Here is a 22,615-nt window from a genome sequence, read left to right on the forward strand (position 1 = left end):
TTGCTTGTTGTCTTGGGGAGGGGCTGAGGGGAAAGGGAGGAGGAAGGGAGAAACATTTGGAACACAAGGTTTTGCAAAGGTGAATGTTGAAACCTATCTTTTCAGGTAGTTGGAAAAATAAAATGCTATTAAAAAACTAGTTCTCATTAAGCATTTTTGATCTATCAACCAATTTTCAAAACCATTGATTATCAAGGAAGGTAGCATTTCTCAAGTCAGGGAATCAAGTATTGCATTTCTTACACATTTATTCTGTACTGAACAATCTTTTGATTGTTCATAGGTTATAGGATTTTTTCCTGTAGTAAGAGACCTTAGGTTATCTCCTCCTCTAGACTTTTTATTTTACAGAAAGCAAGGAAGGGCTTGAAGAGACAGATACAAGAAGGGAAAAGTGATTTGGCCAAGCCATGATGGTAGCAAATGGCAGAACCAGGATATAGGCACAGACCTTCTGACCTCAGATGCAGTTCTCTTTCCCCCATACCACATGTGTCTTTTTTGGAGGATAATCACTTAAAAGAATCTATAAATTTTGACTCTGCTATTCTCACATTGACATAAAAATATTTTTTTCTTTCCTTACTTTTTTTTTTTTTTTTAAAGGCAAACAAGTGAATTGCCCAGAATCACACAATTAATGTCTGAGGGATGATTCAAATTCAGGTCCTCTTAATGATAGAACCAATGCCCTATCTTCTAAATGAAGGACAGGAACTAATTTTTTTTTCCTTTGGGTTCTTGATCCTCAATAGTCATGGAGGAAAAAAAACAACCCAGTAAAGACATTCAAATTCAATTTGTATTGGACATTGGAAGCATTTAGAAGCAGTTAAATGACCTCTGTCTCATTTTCTCACAATGGAGCACTTCCTGCAAGCCTTTTTCAAGAGTTTTGATTGAAAGCCTGTCATGAATAACTCCAAGCAGTTTTAACTTTTAAATTTGCTAACCTAAGAGTTGAGATTATTGTTTGTTGAGGATCTTGACAATTAGTAAGAAAATAGGTTCTGAGTTTCTCCAACTCTGGGATCAAGGTTGCTAGTGGCTGGTGAGTGTTAGGAGAGCTGTTAAGATGTAAAGACCTTGGGTATCTGCTTTTGTTTGGCAGACTAAGTTGGTTGTCATTAATGGGCACTTGGGACTGTCTTGCATGTATCTATTGTTGGGAATCCACCTTTCTGATTCTGTACATTAACATATTATTCTGAGTTTTAGCAAAAAGGAATTAGCTTTTTTATTTTTAACAGTACAGGTCAACTCCAATCATTCCCCACTGAAGTGAAGATTTAAAGCTCCAGTAGATGAGGACTTCATAAATGTATGGGCAGATACTATACTTTTCATGTTTATATTCTCCCCCATACACACACACCTACTCACTCAGTGATTGACAAGAACAATTCTGCAAAGAACACATAAAAGAGTTTGCTATTCTTTCTCCAGTGGTCATTTTTCTTTCCTCATAGGATTTGAAATAAAATATCTAGTGTGGCTATGGGCTTCTAGATGGTACAGAAGATAGAATGCCAGACCTGGTACCTCCTGATTTCAAATACCTTCTGATTTCAAATCTGGCTTCAGATATTTATTAACTGTATGATCCTGGGCAAGCCACTTAACCCTGTGAATCTCGATTTTCTTATCTATAAAATGGGCTGGAGAAAGAATTGCCAAACTATTTAAGTATCCTTACTAGTTTAAATCATCAATGAAGATCAGGAGGTTGGAACACCTTCCTGGCTTTGTTTTTCTGTAAATGTTTATTTCTGGACTCTTGGTCCTTAACTGTCATGGAGGAAGCAGGCAATCAAGACATTCAAAATTGTATAGTATGCCAAAAACCCTGAATGGGCTCACAAAGAGACTGACAGGAGAGGAACAACAGTGTTTCCAGCTCTTAGTAATAACATTGTCCCATACATGTATGCATTTACTTTGAAGGACTGCTTACTCCTAAAGCCCCTGCAATGAAAGTTGGAGAGTATGCAGGAATAGGTGAAATGCTCCCATTGTGCTGCTTTGCTCAGATAGTTTCTTTGGAGAAGAAGTTAGTGCTAAAAGGATGCTTAGAGGTCTGTCTCGTCCCACCTTTTCATTTTACTAATGAGAAAACAGATTAAATTCATAACATGACTTTGGCATTAACCTCTGGATTTCAATTCCATAGCTGCCATTTAGAGCCTGCATAATCTTGGACAATCACTTAGTGGATTATTTTATCTTATCTGAAAAGTAAAAAGGTTGGACTAGATGGACTAGTAAGTTTCTTTCAGATCTTAATTGTGTGTATCCTGTTCTCTTCCCTCCACTCCCCTCCAACCCCTCAAAAAAAATTGTCCTAGAGAGAGAGGAAAAAAAAAAAAAAACAACCAACAATCTTCCCATTCTCTCTCTTCTCTTTTTTTCTCCCTTCATTTTTCTTCTTTTCTTCTTTCCTTTCATCTATTCTCTCATAATTAAAATGTTACAATCTCCATCCAATCATAGAAAACTAGCATTGGGAATGAATGATCTCAGAGAGCAGTTAGCTCAATCCATTCCACAGCAGGATTCCCCTCAGCAATGTTCCCACCATCCAGATTCTCCTTGAAGACCTCCCAGGACAGTATGTTCCATTATCAGTTTGGTTGTTAAGAATTTCTTCATATCAAGTGAAAATCTGCAATCCTGTAACTTTTACCCTATCATAATTTTGCCCTTTGCAGACAAGAAAAAAAGGTATAATCCTTTTTCAGCAAGTGACATACCTTGAAATATTTGAAAACATATTTGAAAACTTTGTGTTCAGCCCAACTCTGACTTTATCCTGATCATTGACAGACAAATTAATTTACAAAGTTAAACATTTCCTTTTACTTCAACCAATTCCTCTTGACATGGTATTCACAAATGAGGCAAGAGAAATGAGAGGAATGAGATGCAGTTCCTACCTTTAAGGAGTTTATAGTCTTAATGAAAGAGACTAAACATGATAGGAAGGTCTTTCAGGCCCAATGTCCTCATCTATAAAATAAGTACAATAGGAGCAACTACCTCACAGAGCTATTATGAAAGTTAAATGTGATAATATAAATAAAGTACTTTGCAAACCTTAAAGTGCCAGGTAAATGTGACCCATTATCCTTATTGATATTGATCAATATTGATTATTGCTATTCTCTCTGCGTCTTAGGTTCCTGGACTATAAAATCAGGGAAGTGAGCTTGCTGCTGAGATCCTTTCTAGCTCTAATTCTATCATTCTTTGCTCCTATAATACTATGAAGCTAGATGGGAAATGACCATCATAAAGCCAGTTTTCCAGAAATGACCTCTGATACATTCTGATAGCACTAAGTGGTTCATAAGAATTTTAAAATTCCTACTATGTATGTGCCAGAGATGGTGACAAGTGCTAGAGATACAAAGAGGTAAAAGCAGTTCCTGCTCTCCAGGAGCTCTTGTTCTAATGGGAGTGACATCATGCAAACAATTATGTACATACAAGAGATATATAAGATACTTTGGAAATAATATGAGAAACAAGGAGAATTGAGACATTCTTAATATTAAGTATTAAATTCTTTAAAAGTATTAAGAAATATTGGGATTCTTTTGCAGAAGGTAAGATGTCAGCTGGCATTTAAAGGAAGCAAAAATAAGGAGGTAGAGAATTCTAGGTATGGGGGACAGTCAAGAAAAAATATTTAGACATAAAGAAACCCATGTGAGCAGTAAATCCCTAAAGCCAGACTTATAAACAGGAAGTCAAAAGCAGTAATGGGTAAAAGTACTTGTTTTGCATTTTGGGGTATTTTATTGTTGTTGCTGGGTTGTTTTTTGGTGTGTGTGTTTTGTTTTGTTTTGGGCTTTTTTGGCCTTAACTTATTTGTTCCCACATCTATTTCAGTGCTATCACATCTCCACTTTCCATTTCCCTTTATAATGTAACAGTATATTCTGTAAATATTGCTGCTGCTGACAAGACTATCCATTCATGTTATTCATAAAGACTATTCCATATGCTAGTGATGAATAAGAAGCAGGAGCAAGTTACAATCACTTGCATTTTTAGTCTTTAACTTAGCTGCTTGCCTCCTACCAATAAGAAAAGAGGAAAGAAGAAACTGATGTTTTCCAAATACACAGAAATGAGGGGTTGGTTTTGGAACAAAGTAATCAGACCTACAAGCCAAGAACAGAACAGGATTCCTCAGAGTCCCAAAGAATTGCAGAATGTTATTGGAAGAAAGATCATAGATCATAGGAGACATAGGATTTAGAGATGAAAGAAAAATCAGGACACAATTCCATTCTTTTACAGAGGAGGAAAATAGGAAGATTTCAGCAATAGAACCTTATATGAAGAGAAGAATAGAGTTGGAGGAAAAAATGTGATATAGAGGAAAAATGACTGACCAAAGACTCAGAAAATTTGGATTCTAGTTCTAATTTTGCCATTGGACAGCTTTTCTTCACCTATCTGAGTCTCAGCTACTTACTTATAAAAGAAAGGAATATCTGCCCACTTCTCTCACTGGCTCTTTATGAAGATCACTGTATGCCATTGTGGGAAAAGTACTGGGTTGTTCTAATGAAGTGACAATGTGCAATCTGGACTTAGAGGGCCTGGCTCCATTCCTGGCTTTGTTTTTTATAATCTGGGTGAAATTTTTGTAACAAAAGTCTCACTGGCTCTGGAGTCAGAGAACCATCTTGAAAACCTACCTTCATGTCATTGCTAAAGTCGCAACTGTCCTAGATTTTCACTTTTTCATCAGAAAAAGAGCAAGATGGACTTTGGAGTCTCTTCCAGCTCTAATTCTATTATTTTATGAACATGAGAGAGATATTCCTTTCTCTCTGTATATATACATATACATGTATAAAACAAAATCCATATGTGTTTATGTACATATGTATGTATATATGTAGACACATATGTATAACTGACCCACATATATATATAAAGAGAGAGAGAGAGAGACAGATACATGTGTATTGACACTCAGATTTGTTAGCGATTTTTCCCTCCTGAAATCAAGCCTAAATTTTTCCCCTTTCAACTTTCACTCATTGTTCCTAGTTATGTTCTTTATGGGAGAGGGATAACCCAAAGCAATGTTTCAGATATTTGTACATAATTATCATGTCTCATTCTGGTCTTCTTTTTTCCATGCTAAAGATTCTTTGTTCTTTCAACCAGTTTTTGTGTAAAAATATGAAATGGGCTCAATATTCTTCAGCACGCTAGCTGGTCAGTTTGTATATATTTGTGTGTGTGTGTGTGTGTGTGTGTGTGTGTGTGTGTGTGTGTGTAAACACCTATAAAAATAAATAAAGGGGTTGACTAAATTATTATCCAGTTCTAAATCTTATCACTATTTCTATAAGCTTAAAGATAGAGGATGTGAAGGTGCTTATATGTTCTAGAGTGTAGGCTACGTACATGTAAGGGTCATTACGCGGGCAGGAATACCAGGGAGAGAAAAAGTGAAGTACCATAACTTCTCCTCGAAGGTTAAAGCTACACCCATGAAGGAACTAGTCAAAGTGATGCTGTTTCATTTTTAGCTGGGAGGCTAGAGAAGGCTACTAGGTAAGTGGCTTGGAGACTAGGTAAGTGGTCAAGGAGAGAAAATGTACTCAGAAATTGAATTTTCTAGGAAAAGGGAAAGGTGAGTAAATACAATATGTATAAACATAATGATTGAGGGATTAGAGAATGCATGGTGTCACAATAGATGGGGTGCACTACTTTCTGTAATCCAAGGAGCCCCCTAAACAATTTGGGACCAAGAGGCTGAAGAACAAAGTCTCCTGGAAGGCACAATATCAGAAAAAGCATATGATTTTTTTTTTCCTCCTTGTACTGTACTTGCCAAGTATGTTACAAGGGGGATTTAAATTATGAATGAGTTGAAATGGACAGTGTCCTAATTCTAAAATTCTGCAATTATTTAACGGATATTGGTGGCTTCTTAGAGGGTGGTGGCAATGCTTTTCAAACACTGAATTCATTCTTCGATGCCCAATACAGTTAAAACATCTAAAGCAGGGACTCTCAAAGTGTAGCCTGGGAACTTTTGGGTCCCTGAGACCCTTTCAGGGGGTCTGCAAGATCAAAACTATTTTCATAACAACATTGAGAAGTTTTCATTTTAATACATTAACTATTGAGAGATACAAAGCTCTTTAGAGAGGTCGGCAATAATTAGAATGTAAAGGGGCTGTGAGACCAAAAGGTTTGAGCACTTCTGTTCTAAACTTATTAGCATTCAGTGATAATTTAGGGTCCTAAGATTTACAGCTACAAGCTGACTTAGAGACCTGTGACTTAGGACCAATGTAAACTCTTTCTTTTTACAAATGAGAAAACCAAGGCCCAGGAAAATTATGTGACTTGTCCAAATTTACATAATACATAGCAGTAACAATGTTAAATACTAGTCTGACTCTCAATCGAGGGCTTTTCTAGCTAAAGAAGGGTTGATTTTCCCTTCAGTCTTGGTCTGCCAAAGGAAAAGTTGAATAGCAATAGAAAGCAAGGAAAAGTCAGAGAGGAGCCAGTTCCAGCCACCTCCTTTCTTTCCACCATTGTGGTAAATCCTGTCTAATTATGTTTCAAGGCCTGACTGCCGAGCTGTTTATATTGCCATTAAGAAATGATGGTAGAGCCTTTTGAGGAATCTTTCCTTCTGAGGGGAGAGGAGCTAAAATTTCCAGCTATACCTTCGCTTGTCACAATGTGGAAATGATTTTATCCTTCAGATTCAATAGATGAAGTTCTCAAAGGATTTCACTCCGTGACAGGCTGTCTATAGGGTGCAGGCAAATTGCCTCAGGCCTCCTACTGCGGAAGAGAGAGGGTGGCATTTTTCAGGGCTGGCAGAGCAGCTGGTAACTTGGGGAGGCACTAGGCAGGAGGGCTGGGTTTGGTGCTAGCTCTCGGTGCTAAGAAGGAATGGAGGCTTCCCACAATGTCCCCCTGCGAGCTGGTCCCCTTGGCTTTTCCATGCGCCCCTCCCTTCACCTTGTCCCTCCTCTTCAAGGCTGACCTTGACATTCTCTATAACCTGGATCCTCCTGAGTACTAATATTAATGGGAAGAGGTGGAAGGCTAACCTCTGACCGTGCCCTTCCACTACACACACACACACACACACACACACACACACACACACACACACATACACACACACACACACACCCCTGCTATGGTTGGTATCCTTGGATTTCTAGGCTCACTCACATCCTCCAGTATTAAAAAGGGAAGCTGGAGGTCTCTTAGGAGCCATAGCTGGGGCACCCACCTCTGGGAATTTTCCAAAGCAGTAGTTTGTAAGTAGGAAGGGTTGGCTGACAGGAGGGGGCCTAATTCTGAGTCAGCCAGTGCACGAGGCCTGATGAGTAATGGGCAGACTGACAGTGATAAATATTCTGCCAGGGGGTTGTTTAGAGCAATGCTGTGAGCTTTCCACTCCAGAACAATAGACAGTTATGAGATTTATTAACCAGCCTTGTGCTGGGGAAGAAATAGAAGCAAACCCAGAGAGTGTCTGCCTTCTGGGAGCTTCTATTCTAGGTGGAAGCAAGAAGGACAGCCTCTGTGGAGAACTGAAAGACTTGGACTTAGCTGAGAGACAGTCCAGACACTCTCAGTTGAGACTAAGTGGAAGAACAGGACAGTTTGAAATAGTGACACATTAGCACTGGCATTTTACTTATTATATATATATATATATATATATATATATATATATATAAAGTGAGGAGTGATTCCCTTTTTTTGAGGGGCAGGAACTACTTTCCCCAGAAGGCCTTGTGTGAATTTAGAACTGACTCTCCAGGTAGAGGACACACATTAAACATCCATTCATACTTCTATTTATCAGTTCTTTCTCTGTCTCAGATAGTCTTCCTTCTTATGTCCTTTATAATTTATTTGCATATTATAATAGTCAAAATGACATCGTCACTCAAAGTTGTTCTTAAAACAACATTGTTATTACTGTATACAAACTTAGGTGCTATTTATATAAATGGTGGCTATAACCATTAAGGAGAATCCAGAACTTCTACTTCTTCAATAACAAGATGGGATGAGGAATGCCTTATGCTAATCCATAACATCCATACCCCGAGTTTGGCTTGCTGAGGTTGGGATAATGGACAACATTTGTCATGGGTGGACTGGCCCTTCCAGCAGACATTTGTGGGGGAGTGTCAGGAGTGTGATTGCTTAAGTAGGATCCTTGATTTGTCTTGCTGTCTTGTTTTCATCAATGATGTCATGGATCAAGCCTGGCTTGTGAGAGAATACTAGAGACTCAAGTCCTGCCTCCTGCTGCTAACCTCATATAGACTCCTGAACCTGGAAGAAAATTGAGCACCAGGATAGTGTTGGAAAAATCAGGAAGGGGACCACCTATCCATTAAATCAACATAGATTAAGCATCTGCTTTGCTGAGAGCTGTGCTCTCATATGAGAGCACATGAGAGAAAGAAGCTGAGACAAGACTAATGTGACATTGTGGAAAGAACACTAGTTTGAATTCAGAACACCTGGTCTTTGTAATCATTAGGGGCAGGTCTTTTAAACCCTAAATTTTTTCATGAACAATGATAATAATATTAAAGATCCCTTTTAGTTCTAAATTTTCTGATCTGGTAAATAAGATATGACTCCTTCCCTCAAGAAGCTTTTGAACATAATATAGCAATAACAATAATAATGTAGTTTACCATAGTAGGGATACAATTAGGAAACCTATTTATGATTACCTCTAGGATCTTGGTCAAGTCATCTAACCCTGTTTGTTTTATTTTCCTCATCTGTAAAATGATCCGGAGAAGGAAATGGCGAACCATTCTAGTATCCCTGCCAAGAGAATCCCAAATGAGTTCACAGAGAGTCATCTGGCCACTGAACTCTGGGGACACTGGAAGAGAGAGTAAGGCTGATGACTTTGTGCAGTTCTACCTCACTTAAATCCAATTCATGTGCAAGTTAAGACATCACTCATGATGTTATTGATCTTCAAAAATGAGAGACAAACAATACCCTCAAGGTAAAGATCACATTAGTAACAACTATACACACACACACACACACACACACACACACACACACATATAGCATTTACTTATTTAAAAATTTTCCCCAGTTACATTCAAAACAACAAAAGCTTTTTTACATTTGTTTTTAATTTTCCAAAAATTCAAAATTAAAATTTGTTTTTACATTTTAAAATTTATTTCCACCCATAGTTAAGAAACCACATATGAAGTTATGCAAAACATTTCCATAAAAGTCAAGTTGTGACAAAAAACAGAATCTACTACTCTAATGAAAATAAAAACCCTTAAGAAAAATTAAGTTAAAGAAAAAAGAGAGAAGTAGAAAAGAGAGAATGCTTCAATCTGTATTCGGACACAATTACTTCCTTTTCTGGCGATGGATAGGATTTTTCATTAAAAGTCCTTCATAGTAGCCATGAATGATTGTACTACTGAAAATAGCAAAGTCATTCACAGCTGGTCATCCCAGAACATTGCTATTATTTTGTACACAGTACATTTCACTTTGCTTGAGTTCATGAAGGATTTTCCAGATTTTTTTTTTCCTGAGAGCATCCTGCTCATCATAGAAACAACTATATTTAAAATTCTTCTTAAATGTTTTTACTGTACATTTTGTTTAATAAGTATTTTATAATATAATTTTTTATCTAAAGATATGATTTCAATTTCTCTGCTGAGAAAACTGAAACACAGAGAGGGTAATTTGCTCCCTCAAAGTGACATGGCAAATTAACTGAGTTGTCTTGTTTGCTCCGACCATGAGTAGCTCTGTTAATGTCTTTAATGCTCTGTATAGGAAGCATGCCTCTTCTTACTCTTTTCTACCCAGTCATGCTCATTTCATCATTCATGATCTAATTCTATAATGATAGCTAGCATTTGCATGGTGTTTTAAAGTTTTTGAATACTTTATGTTCTTCATTTGATCATTACAATAACCCTTTTGATATAGATTTTATTATTATCCTCATCTAATAGATGAGAAAACTGAGGTAGGGAGACACTTTTGAATAAGTGTCTGATGCAGGAATAGAATTCAGGTCTACCTGACTTGTGTCACCTGTGTTATCAATGTTATTATATTACCCTGAAAGTTTTCGTCCCTTATTGCCATTACTATATGCTATTACTCATTCTTTCTGTGGTTTCATACATTTATACCTTTAGCTTGAATTTTTCTGTTTCCATGTTCTATTGTCTTGTAATTTTTCTCAAATTTTGTATACTTCTTATGACTATATCTTTCAAAGCTGGAAAGACTTGAGACCACCCATTACAACTCTTTCACTTTACAGATCCAGAAACTGAGACCCAGAGGAAAAGTGTCTTGTTTAAGGTCACTCAGCTAATTGGTAGTTAAACTCAGGATTTGAAACCACATCTGCTACTAATTTTAATTATTTTTAATCAATGCTTTTTGTCTCTATGTCACCTTCATTTCTATTTTTAAAATTAATTTAAAAAATATTCAGATCCAAATTCTCTCACTCCTTTTGCCCTCCTCTACTCCTTGAGAAAACATGAAATACAAGTCATGCAAAATATTTCCACACTAGCCACATTGTGAAGAAAAACAAATGGAAAAGGGGAAAAAAAATATGCTTGATCTGAATTCAGAGTCCATCCATCCTCTCTTCAGAAGTGGATAGCCTTTTTCATCATGAGTCCTTTGGAACTGTTGTAGATTATTGTATTGATCAGAGTAATTAAGTCTTTCACAATTTATTATTGTTACACTATTAGTCTTACTATGCCCAATGTTCTTCTGGTTCTACTCATTTTACTTTGTATTCATAGAAATCTTCCCAAGTTTTTATTTTTCTGAAACCATCTCATCTCTTTCATTAATTGTCACAATAGTAATCTATCACAATTATAAATTTAAACTTGTCCAATCATTCCCCAATTGTTTGTGATTTTTGCCATCACAAAAAGAGCTGTGCTATCTATCTATCTATCTATCTATCTATCTATCTATCTATCTATCTATCTATCTATCTATCTATCCATCCATCCATATAGGTCTTTTCCCTTTTTCTTTTATTTCTTTGGAGATATCACCTTTATTTCTGAAGATTCCAATCATCTACCCAGTAAGTTTTCTCTAGAAACAAAGATTAAAACTAGGAGAATGGAGCAGCAAAACCAACAAGTACACAGAGCATGTCTAACACATAATAAGAAGTTAATAAATACACATTGCCTCTCCCTTTCTCCTTCTCTCCTCCCCCCTCTCCTTTTTTTTTTTTTTTTTGCTAAGGCAATTGGAATTAAGTGACTTGCTCAGGGTCACACAGCTAGGAAGTGTTAAGTGTCTGAGGCTGGATTTTGACTCAGGTCCTCCTGATTTCAGGGCTGGTGCTCTACCCACTGCACCACCTAGCTGCCCCTCCCCTCTTTCTTTCACTCTCCCTTGGTTGAGAAATTTCAAAAGGAGTTCATGAAATGAGAATTGAATATACAGAAAAAGTTTATTCAAATACTTAGCTTCAGAGCACCTCCTACATCAGGCCTTCCCTGATTTTCATATGCTCTTCTCCACTTGCTCTTTGTATGTATTTGTTACTGACTTAATTGTGTACACTTTATTTCTTTCCCCTCCCTCCAGTAGAATGTAGGAGCCTCAGGTCTGGCTTTGTTTTGTTTCTTATTTCAATAGTCCCCATTGTTTAGTGTGCTAATATTTTGTACACACTTGACACTTAATAAATACTTAGAATTAAATGAAAAAAGTATGGCTCTAATTTATATAAATTTAAGTATGTCTAAAAAGATTACAATTTTATTGTTATTTCTGATATACTCTCCTGTTGTTGTTGAGTCATTTCAGTTGTATTCAATTCTTCATGACCCCATTTAGGATTTTCTTGACAAAGATATTGAAATGGTTTATCATTTTCTTCTGAAGTTTATTTTACTGATGAGGAAACCCAGGCAAATAGGGTTAAGTGACTTGTCCAGGATCACACAGTTAAATGTCCAAGGCCATATTTTAGGTCTTCCTGACTTTATGTCTGATATCCTATCCATTCACCACCTAGTCCTGAGTCTTTTCTAAAGAGAAATAAAAACACATTTTTGTCCATTATGGTATCTATTTTTATATCTAAAAACAAACTCAGGGATAACATGCATCATGGTATAGTGGGAAAAGTATTGATCTTGGAATCACAGGGATTTGATTTGCCACTACTTAATATCTATGCAGCTTTGATAAGATTAAATAAAACCTCTTTGGTCCTCAGTTTCCTCTATCTTTAAAATGGATATACAAATAGCACCTACTTCAGAGAGTTGGGAGGATTTTAAAAAATTATATGCGAATCATATATAAAAACTTAATGTGTTATACAATACTTGTTGTTATTGTTATTGTAATCATTATTATTTTTAAAATGGGAAAGCAAGACTAGATGACCTCTTAGGTCCTTTTCAGTTCCTGACCTAAGAAATGATTCAATCTAGATTTTTAGAAATCCTATGAATTACCACTAATAATTTACAGCTAGAACAGGGTGGGGTGAGAGGTTTATTGAGGATTGAGAGTGGAATAATACACTTTTTATCATTTACTTCTCAGGTCTCGGTGGGCACATAAAGTCCCATGGTTTAGTTGAATGGAGAGAAGATTTTGGGAAGTCAAACTAAGCTCCCATTAAGGTGTGGCTGAAAGTTTCATTGGGCATCCACTGATACTCTGCATATGTGACAATCTTGAGCAGTGATGCTGAAGAGGGTAAAGGTCACAAAGTTGTAGAAGACAGATGGTTGTGTCCAAATTTCTCCTAATGAAACAGAATTCATCAATTCCCTCCCGCTGTCATTCTGTTCTGAAGTACAATCCATCACCAGAGTGACAGATGCCTTTGAACTTGGGAACCTGGCTATTGAGCTAACAGCCAGAATTGAACACCACTGTCCTCGCTTTCCGCCAGGCTTTCCTTTTGGGCTGAAATGGCGATGGCTTGGAAAATGGATGTCACGGCACACATTACTGTAGAACACGGACGGCTGCTATTCTCAGGACCCTCAGCGACCTCAAAAACGCAGCTGAGACAACGCAGGGCACGGTCACCAGGGCATCAGCACTCCGAGGGCCTTAACGCCAGCTGTTGCCTGAAAGGAGAAATTCCCTCGGGTTCCTTGCAGTGTTCAGGCATTTTAGCTAAGAGGAGGAGAGTCAAGGCAGAAAGAGCAAGAAACAGGCTTCTTTGCACAAGTCATAGCAAGACAGCAAACAGTTAAGCTGAGGCCTTAAGGCAGAGCTATATTTCAGAGCTATATTCCCTTTCTTACAGATCCAGGAGGCCTTGTCACAGACTATAGAGGTAGTCTATGGACTCATGCACTGCCAGTCTTCCTGAAATGCCCCAAATGAACTGAATTTTGGTCAATTGAAATAGGACAAAGTGGCTTTATCATCATTTCTGACTCTTCACTGATGGGCAAATGGCATTTAACATTAGCTGTTTCTTTTAAGCAGCAGCTAATTATTTATAGACAAATATTTAAAATGCTCCTCTGGAATGGACCATTAAAAAAATCCTGCTACAAAAGAACAAATTGTTTCATAATTCAAATAATCACTTCTAATTTATTCGTTGCATATGATTATATATTTAATGTGCTATTTATTTTTTATATGATTTCAGACTTCACCTTATTCATTACCCCTTATTTTTCTTTTAGATATATCAGTTCTCAGAAAGGAAACTTGGGAAAATGTTTTCTGGAAGTACCATAAGCTTAGGGACCACATCACAATTATCTTTGTACTTCTCCTAGTATAGAGCATAATACTTAATAATTTTTTGTTGTTAAATGAGTGAATAAATGAAAGGTGAAGCACTTAATGTCAAAGACCTATATTACTTTAATCAAAACAGTCAGGTTGCTTAGAATCATGATGGCAGGCTTTTTTGTTTTTTTAGTTTTTTTAGTGATAACACAAAGTTTTTTTTTTTTTTCTCTTTTTTTATTAATTTTATAATTATAACATTTTTTGACAGTATATGCATAGTAATTTTTTTTTACAACATTATCCCTTGTACTCCCTTCTGTTCTAAATTTTCCCCTCCTTCCCTCCCCTCCCCTAGATGGAAAGCATTCCCATACATATTAAATATCTTTTTTTTTTTTTTTTGTAACTGTATTCTTGTTTCTTTTTTTTTATTATATATATATATATATATATATATATTATAATATTATCCTTTGTATTCATTTTTCCAAATTACCCCCCCTCCCTCTATTCCCTCCCCCCGACGACAGGCAATCCCATACATTTTACATGTGTTACAATATAGTCTAGGTACAATACATGTGTGTGAATATCATTTTCTTGTTGCACAATAAACATTAGAATCCAAAGGTACATGCAACCTGGGCAGACAGATATTAGTGCTAACAATTTACATTCACTTCCCAGTGTTTCTTCTCTGGGTGTAGCTACCTCTGTCTATCATTGATCAACTGGAAGTGAGTTGGATCTTCTTTATGTTGAAGATTTCCACTTCCATCAGAATACATCCTCATACAGTATTGTTGTTGAAGATAACACAAAGTTTTTGAAACACAAACTTATTCAGGAAAAGGTAACCATAAAGACAGCAGAAACATAGCCCTACTCAATTAGTCAGTGAAGTCAATGGTTCTAATAGAATTTCAAGCACCATGACATTACAGTAATGGAAGTATCTTGGACAGGGCTCACCTTTGGTTCATAGCAGAACTCATAACTTATACTTGCTGAATAGAATAGTGAACAACTAGTTTCTCTGGCTGAATCCATTGTAATGGTCGCATGATACGAAATTGAGTTCAAAATATTCTAGAGGGCAATCCTAGGTAGGAAAGTTTCTGTGTCTCAAATTCCTTTGTTTCTGATAATACTTTGGCTATCACCTAAGGGAAATCCCATCAGAAGGAAGTACCAGAAACAAGTTATATTTACTATTCTGATTGGTGGTAAACTTGGTGAAATTTATAAATACCCTCTAGGCTTATTGTTGCTTTAATAGTCTGTATTGATGTGTCAATGTTTCCTTCCTTTTAGGATTTGAAATCCACAGAGGAAATCTTATTGACCTAACAATTAAGCATTAGAGAGAAAGCTGAAAGCTAGAGGACAAAGGTCTTTCAAATTAAGAAGCAGCTCCTTCTTTGACTATTTTCCTATCTTCAATCTATGACACTGTCATAGTAAAAAGGGATCATGGAGGACTGGACAAGAACACAGGATTCAAAGTCCAGAAAAAATGGATTCTAAATTCTACCTTATTAACTAGTTGCCTTGGACCAATTATTTATTCTCTGTCAGACCCATTTTCATTATTGTAAACTTGAGTCAGTGTAAAATAATGGTGAAAAAATTGGTCTCAGAGTTAGGAATGGCTGGAATCAAGTTCTTCCTCAGACATATACCAGTTATATGATCCTAGACAAATCTCAGTGCTTCCAAGCAGCTTTATGAGACAGTAGTAGATGAATAGACCTGTGCTGGTCTGCATTAAAAGAATGGATCTCCTCAACATGAATTTCCCTAATATTGATAAGATCACAAATTTGGATCCCCCCCAAATTAAAGAAATAAAATACCATCTATTTCATAGAATTGTTGTGAACATCAAACAATAATATACAGTATGTAAAACTATAATTCAAAGACATATCTAGCCATTCTGTGATTTGAGGCATATGAGAAATGTTGAAGAACATTTTGGTGAAAAATTGAGATGCAATAGAAGAACTTATCATGGATATATATAATCAGTGGAAAGAGAAAGCTTGCTACCTCGAAACTTCATATTTTCATTAACTCTTCTTACTAATTATATCTTTAACTTAGTTGCTTTTATAATACCGAAGGACCTAAAGTAATGTCAGTGATCTCTAAATTTTGGCATCCTGGGGTCATGCCCTAGGATTTCCTTTATTGTTAAGGTTCTGTTATAGTTCACATTGACAAAGAAAAATGGATGTTTGACATTAAGGAGCACCATAAAGTGATGATTCTTTTTTTTTTTTTTTTTCATTTTTTTACTATGTCTTCTTGTAGTTTATTTAATTTTTATTTTTATGGATTTAGATGCTAGGATATTTGAAGAATATAAATTTAATATTGATATTGCTTTGTCATCTATGATTCCTATGAGCATAAGGTATTTTCCTTGTGGTTTTTTTAATGTTGTGAATCTTTGCTTTTAGTTTGTCTATTAGCTAGATTGTAACTCCTATTTTTTTTTCATTTGATGCATACTGCATTCCCCCCCAAAACCTTCATTTTTATTCTGCATCTTTTTTCAGATGTATTTCTTATGTTATTGTTTATATTTCTTGAATACCAAACCATCATCAGAAAAATTTTATATAAATTTTCCCCATGTCCCCTTCATTTAAAAATTCTTCCATTTCCCCCATTTCTTCCCTTCTTATCTTAGTTACATTGATTTTTTTGCTGAAGCTTGCTGTTTCATGTAATCAGTGTTATCTATTTTGCCTCCGTCCAACCAAATGGTTAAGAATTTCTTAATATTTCCTAATAGTAGCTATGATATTATCAATACTTAGAATGTATTATACAGTATGATATGTTATTGGTCTAATACTAACTGCTACAAAGCTACTTTTCAGTTTTTATCTATCACATAAGAAGTTCTTTCCTAAGCATTTTATGTTACTGGTAAAGCCAGAGTTATTGAATTCCAAAGAATGCTGGGGTGGGAGTCAGGAAGATGGCAGTTCAGCTTCTACTTCAGTCCTTTACTAGCTGCGAGACACTGGGAAAGTCAATTAATCTCCATTTTCTTCAATTTTCAAATCTGTAAAGTGGAGGCAAAAATATCACATACTTCCCAAAATTGTTGGGAGGATCAAGTGAAATGATATTCATTAAAACTGCTTAAGGCAGTATCTGATACATAATAGGTATTCCTCATTTATCCACCTCTCTAAAATTCATTCCAGTTAGTTCTAATGATTGCTGCTTTGTGAAAATAGTTGAGTTCTAAAAGTGCTATTCTCCCTTTATGCTTACCTGTTTTCATGATTTTCCTTGGTATTTTAAATCTTTTATTTTTCCAAATAAAATTTTAATTAATTTAATTAATTTAAATAATTTAAATAATCTTTGATAATTTATTTATATTATATTAAAACTACAATTGAACTTTGGTAGTATTGTTACTTTATTTTAGACGCTTAGCCCAGTCATGAACACTGAATATTCCTCCAATTAATTAAACTTTTTTTTTTCTTTAAGAAACACATTACAATTAAATCTACAGAAGTATTTTGTGTGTTTTGGTAGATTGATCTCCAAATATTTTATGCATTTCATACTTATTCAGAATGAACATTTTCTTTCTATTGTTGCTTCTTGGATTTTGTTATTATTATATAGAAATGTTGATTGTTGAGGGTTTCTTTTTTCATTCTTTTGATTTTGTTTAATTGTTTCTTGATGTCTCATGGATATCCACTTGCTCAATTCTAATTTTTAAGGAAACATTTTCTTCAGTGAGCTTTTATATTTCCGTTTCCATTTAGCAAATACTACTTTATAAGCAGTTGTTTTCTTCAGTGAATTTTTGTACATCTTTCCCACCATTTTTTTCTTTTCTTCCTTCTTTCATTCCTTTTTTCCATCCTCCCTCCCTCCCTTCTTTCCTTCCTCCCTCCCTCCCTCCCTCCTCCCTCCTTTCCTTCCTTCCTTCCTCCCTCCCTCCCTCCCTCCCTTCCTTCCTTCCTTCCTTCCTTCCTTCCTTCCTTCCTTCCTTCCTTCCTTCCTTCCTTCCTTCCTTCCTTCCTTCTTTCCTTCTTCCCCTCTCTTCCTTCCTTCCTTCTTTCCCTCTCTTCCTTTACCTCTTTCCTTCCTCCCTCCCTTTCTTTCTTTCTTTCTTTCTTTCTTTCTTTCTTTCTTTCTTTCTTTCTTTCTTTCTTTCTTTCTTTCTTTCTTTCTTTCTTTCTGTCTCTTTTTCTTTCTTTTTTCTTACTCCCTCCCTTCCTTCCTTCCTTCCTTCCTTCCTTCCTTCCTTCCTTCCTTCCTTCCTTCCTTCCTTCCTTCCTTCCTTCCTTCCTTCCTTCCTTCCTTCCTTTTAACTTTATGTTGAAATTGGGCTCTGTACCTGAGGAAGAGGTGTCAATGTCCCAGGTTTCAGGTTTTTCTTTTGTTGTTTTCAGAGCTAATTCTGGAGATGTATAAATTTTCATTTCTTCCAAAAGAATATAATCTAAGGAAAGGTGTGGCCACTACTTATATGGCCTATACTATGGTCTATGAGTGACCACAATCACTCTTTTGCTCCTCAATTCCCCAGGATTGTAATTTCTAATGTCCCCCCTTATCTTGGGACCATGACCTAAGCTTGTGATCTGGATTCCTGTATAAGCAATATAACAGAGTCCTGCTTCTAGTGCCAGGACAGTATCCCCTATAATCTCCTTCTGGATCGATGTCTGGTCCTTACCTTATCTGTGGGTTTATTATCTATGGATGGGGGGGAGGGCTCCGTTGCACTTCTGATTCAGTCACCCTCAAGTCCTGCACTGGCTTGCCTGTGTACTACTGCCTGTGATAGATTGTATTCCATTCTTATTTCTTTTGACTTTGTAAGCTGTCTTGGGTTGGAAAATTGTTTTGCCCTATTCTTTTGATGGTTCTGCTGCTATAGAACACCTCATCTTAAGGTATTATTTTAAAGTTGTTTGGAGGAGAATTTGGGATAGCACAAGCAAGTACCTGTCCTTACTCTGCCATTTTCTCTTGTGTATTTTTAGAAAGAAATCTCTTACTAGACATATTATAATTTAATTATTATCAATGTCCTTAATTACTATATTTGTTTATCTTTCATGTATTTCTGTGTAATTTGTTCAGTGATTTTTTTTTCCTTTAGAAATGTTTCATATACCTGTTTTTATTGAATGTCCATCTTTTTTTCATTAATGGTTTAGCTCAGTTTTGCAGTTTGTCATCTGAGATTGCTTCTTGAATTTTTGGCTATTTGGAACCCAGTATTCCATCCCTTCCTATGGTTTTTGGTGGGTGTAAGAGTTTTGTATTATTTAAATTTCCTTTCCTTTATATTTGAAAGTATTTTTTGCTGGTCACTTGGAATATGGATTGTTTGTCATTAGAATTATTAAATTTAACCTCACATGCTTTGGAGTTTGCAGAATTCATTTTTTTCTGAAAATATCCAAGAGAGGTGGGTGATCAAAAAGACTAAAATCAACAATATTGTTTTCTTTTAGTAATCTGACTGCTCTTTCTTAGTCTCTTCTGCTAGACTTTTAATCCAGGCACTCTCAGTAGCCATGGATGTTATACAGGACTATGTCCTAGGCCCTTTTCTTTTTTCTATATGTCCTGTTTAACTTGATGATTTTGCTAGGTCCCATGAATTTATGATCACCTCTATGCTGATGATTTTTAAAAAATAGCTTTTTATACCAGATATATGCATGGGTAATTTTTCAGCATTGACAATTGCAAAACCTTTTGTTCCAACTTTTCCCCTCATTCCCCCCACCCCTCCCCCAGATGGCAGGTTTACTAATACATGTTAAATATGTTAAAGTATAAGTTAAATACAATAAATGTATACTTGTTCATACAGTTATTTTGCTGTGTAAAAGGAATCGGACTTTTGAAATAGTGTACAATTATATGCTGATGATTCTTAAATCTACTTATCCAGTCTTAACTTCCCTGCTGACTTTCTCATATCTCAAACTGCCTTTTACATATCTCAAATTGGATGTCCCATAAATATTTTAAACAAAACATACTCCAAACTGAGTTAATTATATTTCCTTCCCAAAGCTTCTCTTCTTCCAAACTTTCTCATTGCTGTTGAAAGCACCAACATTCTCCTGGTATCACTGACTCTTTACTTAGCGAGCATCCTTGACTTCTCACTATTTCTCATTCCCCATACATAATCTGTTGCTAAAATCTGTTGATTTCATCTTTGCAACATCTTTCAAAAATGTCCTCTTCTTTCCTCTGACATTGTCATCACCTTGATATAGGTGTTTTACCATTTCATACCTGATGCAAAGCCTTCTTGTGAGTCTTCCTACTACAAATTTCTTCCCATTCCAATTCCCTATTCCCCATTTCAGTAAACCACTAAAGTGACTTACCTAAAGCATAGATTTGTCCATGGCATCCCCAATCTCAATTAACTCCAATGACTCCCTATTACTTCAAGGATCATCTAGCTATAAACTCTTTCATCTAAAGCCCTTCATAACATAGGCCTCTCATCTCACTTTTCCATTATTTTAAAAAATCTTTCCCTACCATGTGCTCTGCAATCCAATGACATTGAACTTCTTCCCATTCCTTACATAAGACACTACATCTCTTAGTTTCAAGAATTTTCTGGGGCTGTCCCTTCTGTTAAGAATGTTCTCCTTTACTTCCAATTCTTGGATTCCCTGGTGTTCTTCAAGTCCCAGTGAAAATCCCACCTTTGACAGAAATCCTTTTCCAGTGCTTCTTGTTTTCAATATCTTTCCTCTATTTAATATTTCCTACTTATCATGCATATATCCTTGTATATATATATTTTTGTACATATTATTTGCATTCTATCTTCCCTGACATAATTTCTATTTTGAAGAGTTTTGAGAGGTTCTGAGGATCTGAGAAAATGTAAAGTCCTCCATCTTGGTCATGTTCAAAGGTCAGTTCTGCATTACACAAACTGCCTGCTTTAGTGGTCCAATTGTAAATTACAATGGAGCAGTGCCCTCATAGTTTCTCTGTCTCCCTATAGTCCATGAGAGTTTGCAGGCAGAAGGATAGCAGGATAGCTCCTTCCATGGGGCCAAAAGTAATTATCATGTACCTATGTTCAGGATGGAAAAACACATGGCTTAACTCACTGCTGGTGGCACTTACCACATAAATACATGGCTGTAGCCTCTTAATTAAATTGTGCTGAGGTGATCAATAGTCACTGCAGAAGCAAAAAGCAACCATGCATGAAGAGTTAGAACATTTTACTTTCCATTAACAACCTGCTTGGCCTTCCATTTTCTGATGGTGGCCTTAGGCTGACTTTTGTGCATGTTATAAGCAAGCAGTGGGTCAGGAATGAAAAGAGAGTGGTACTTATGCTTTTACATCTCCCATTCACAAAATCAGTTCTGCCTGAGCCATTCCTCTAACAAAAGAAAGACTTAGCTTCCTGTGAATTAGATTTAGGACCAACATAGATCTTTTGATCTTTCTGTCTCCCCTGATCATCCTCTCCTCTACTCATCTCTTTTCTAACTATCTAAATCCAGTCCATCCTACAAGATTTAGATTGTATCACATACCAAAGTTTCTTAAAATTTTTTCCACTTGTGACCCCTTTGTGCCTAAGAAATTTATAAGTGATCCCCAGGTATATGGGTATGTAAAATAGGTATACAAATCAAATAATTACTCACAATAAATCTTAATTTCACAATTCCCATTATGAGACCCAATATAGGGTTATAAACTACAGTTTAAAAAGTTGAGCCCTATACAATCTACTTTCAAGTAAGGAGAATCTGAACCACAATATTTATAGCTTCATTATATCATGTATCATATCGTTCTCATTGCTTCATGGGTTTATGTCACAGTTGATCACTGCCTTCAAGTAGATCGTTGATTGGTTGTAAGGATGCTTCTTTTTTTTTCTTGATATCTTCTACCATTTCCAGAACAATATAGAGAAGATACAGAACAAAAACTTCTTCATTTGTACTTTCTAGCCCTTACAGAAAATGGCATAAGCCTCAGTATCCAATCTTCTAACTCTTTATTCTAGTATAGTCAGGTGAATACTTGAGGGGAATTGAGAGTACCTATTTTCTTCTCTACATTTAGAATCATATTCTTTAAATACATTCATGGTATTGGCTATCTCAAATTGCTTTGAGGGCAATAGACTACTAGGCAAGGTCAATCAACAAGTCAATAAACATTTATTAAATACTTTCCATTTTCAGGGTCTATATTAAAAACTTTTCTCATGCTTAAAAAGCTAACAACCAGAAACCCATTAAACTGTACCTCATTTTTTTTACTCAGTAATACTACTACTAGGATTATATCCCAAAGAAGTCAAAGATAGAAAGGACCCATGTGTTCAAAAATATTTATAGCAGTACTTTTCACTGTAATAAAAAATTGGAAACAAACCTGGTGTCCTTTAGTTCATAAATGGACAATGGATGATGTATGAATGGAATCGAATATTATTGCTCCATAAAAATGACAAATATGAAGGATTCAGAAAAACTTGGGAAGTCTTATATGAACTGATGTACTATGAAATCAGCACAACCAAAACAATTTATATAATGACCACAATGATATAAATGAAAAAACTTTTGAAAGACTCCTGATCTCAGTGAAATGAAAATGAAATAAAAAATCATGATCTTAGAAGGCTAATGATGAACTATGCTTCCTACCTCTTCACAAAGAGGTTATGAGCTAGAGGTGCAGAATGAGGCATTTATTTTTAGACATGGCCAATGTATTTATTTCTTTTGATTGA

Source organism: Sminthopsis crassicaudata, chromosome 2 (assembly GCF_048593235.1).
Source record: "Sminthopsis crassicaudata isolate SCR6 chromosome 2, ASM4859323v1, whole genome shotgun sequence".
Lineage (NCBI taxonomy): Eukaryota > Metazoa > Chordata > Mammalia > Dasyuromorphia > Dasyuridae > Sminthopsis > Sminthopsis crassicaudata.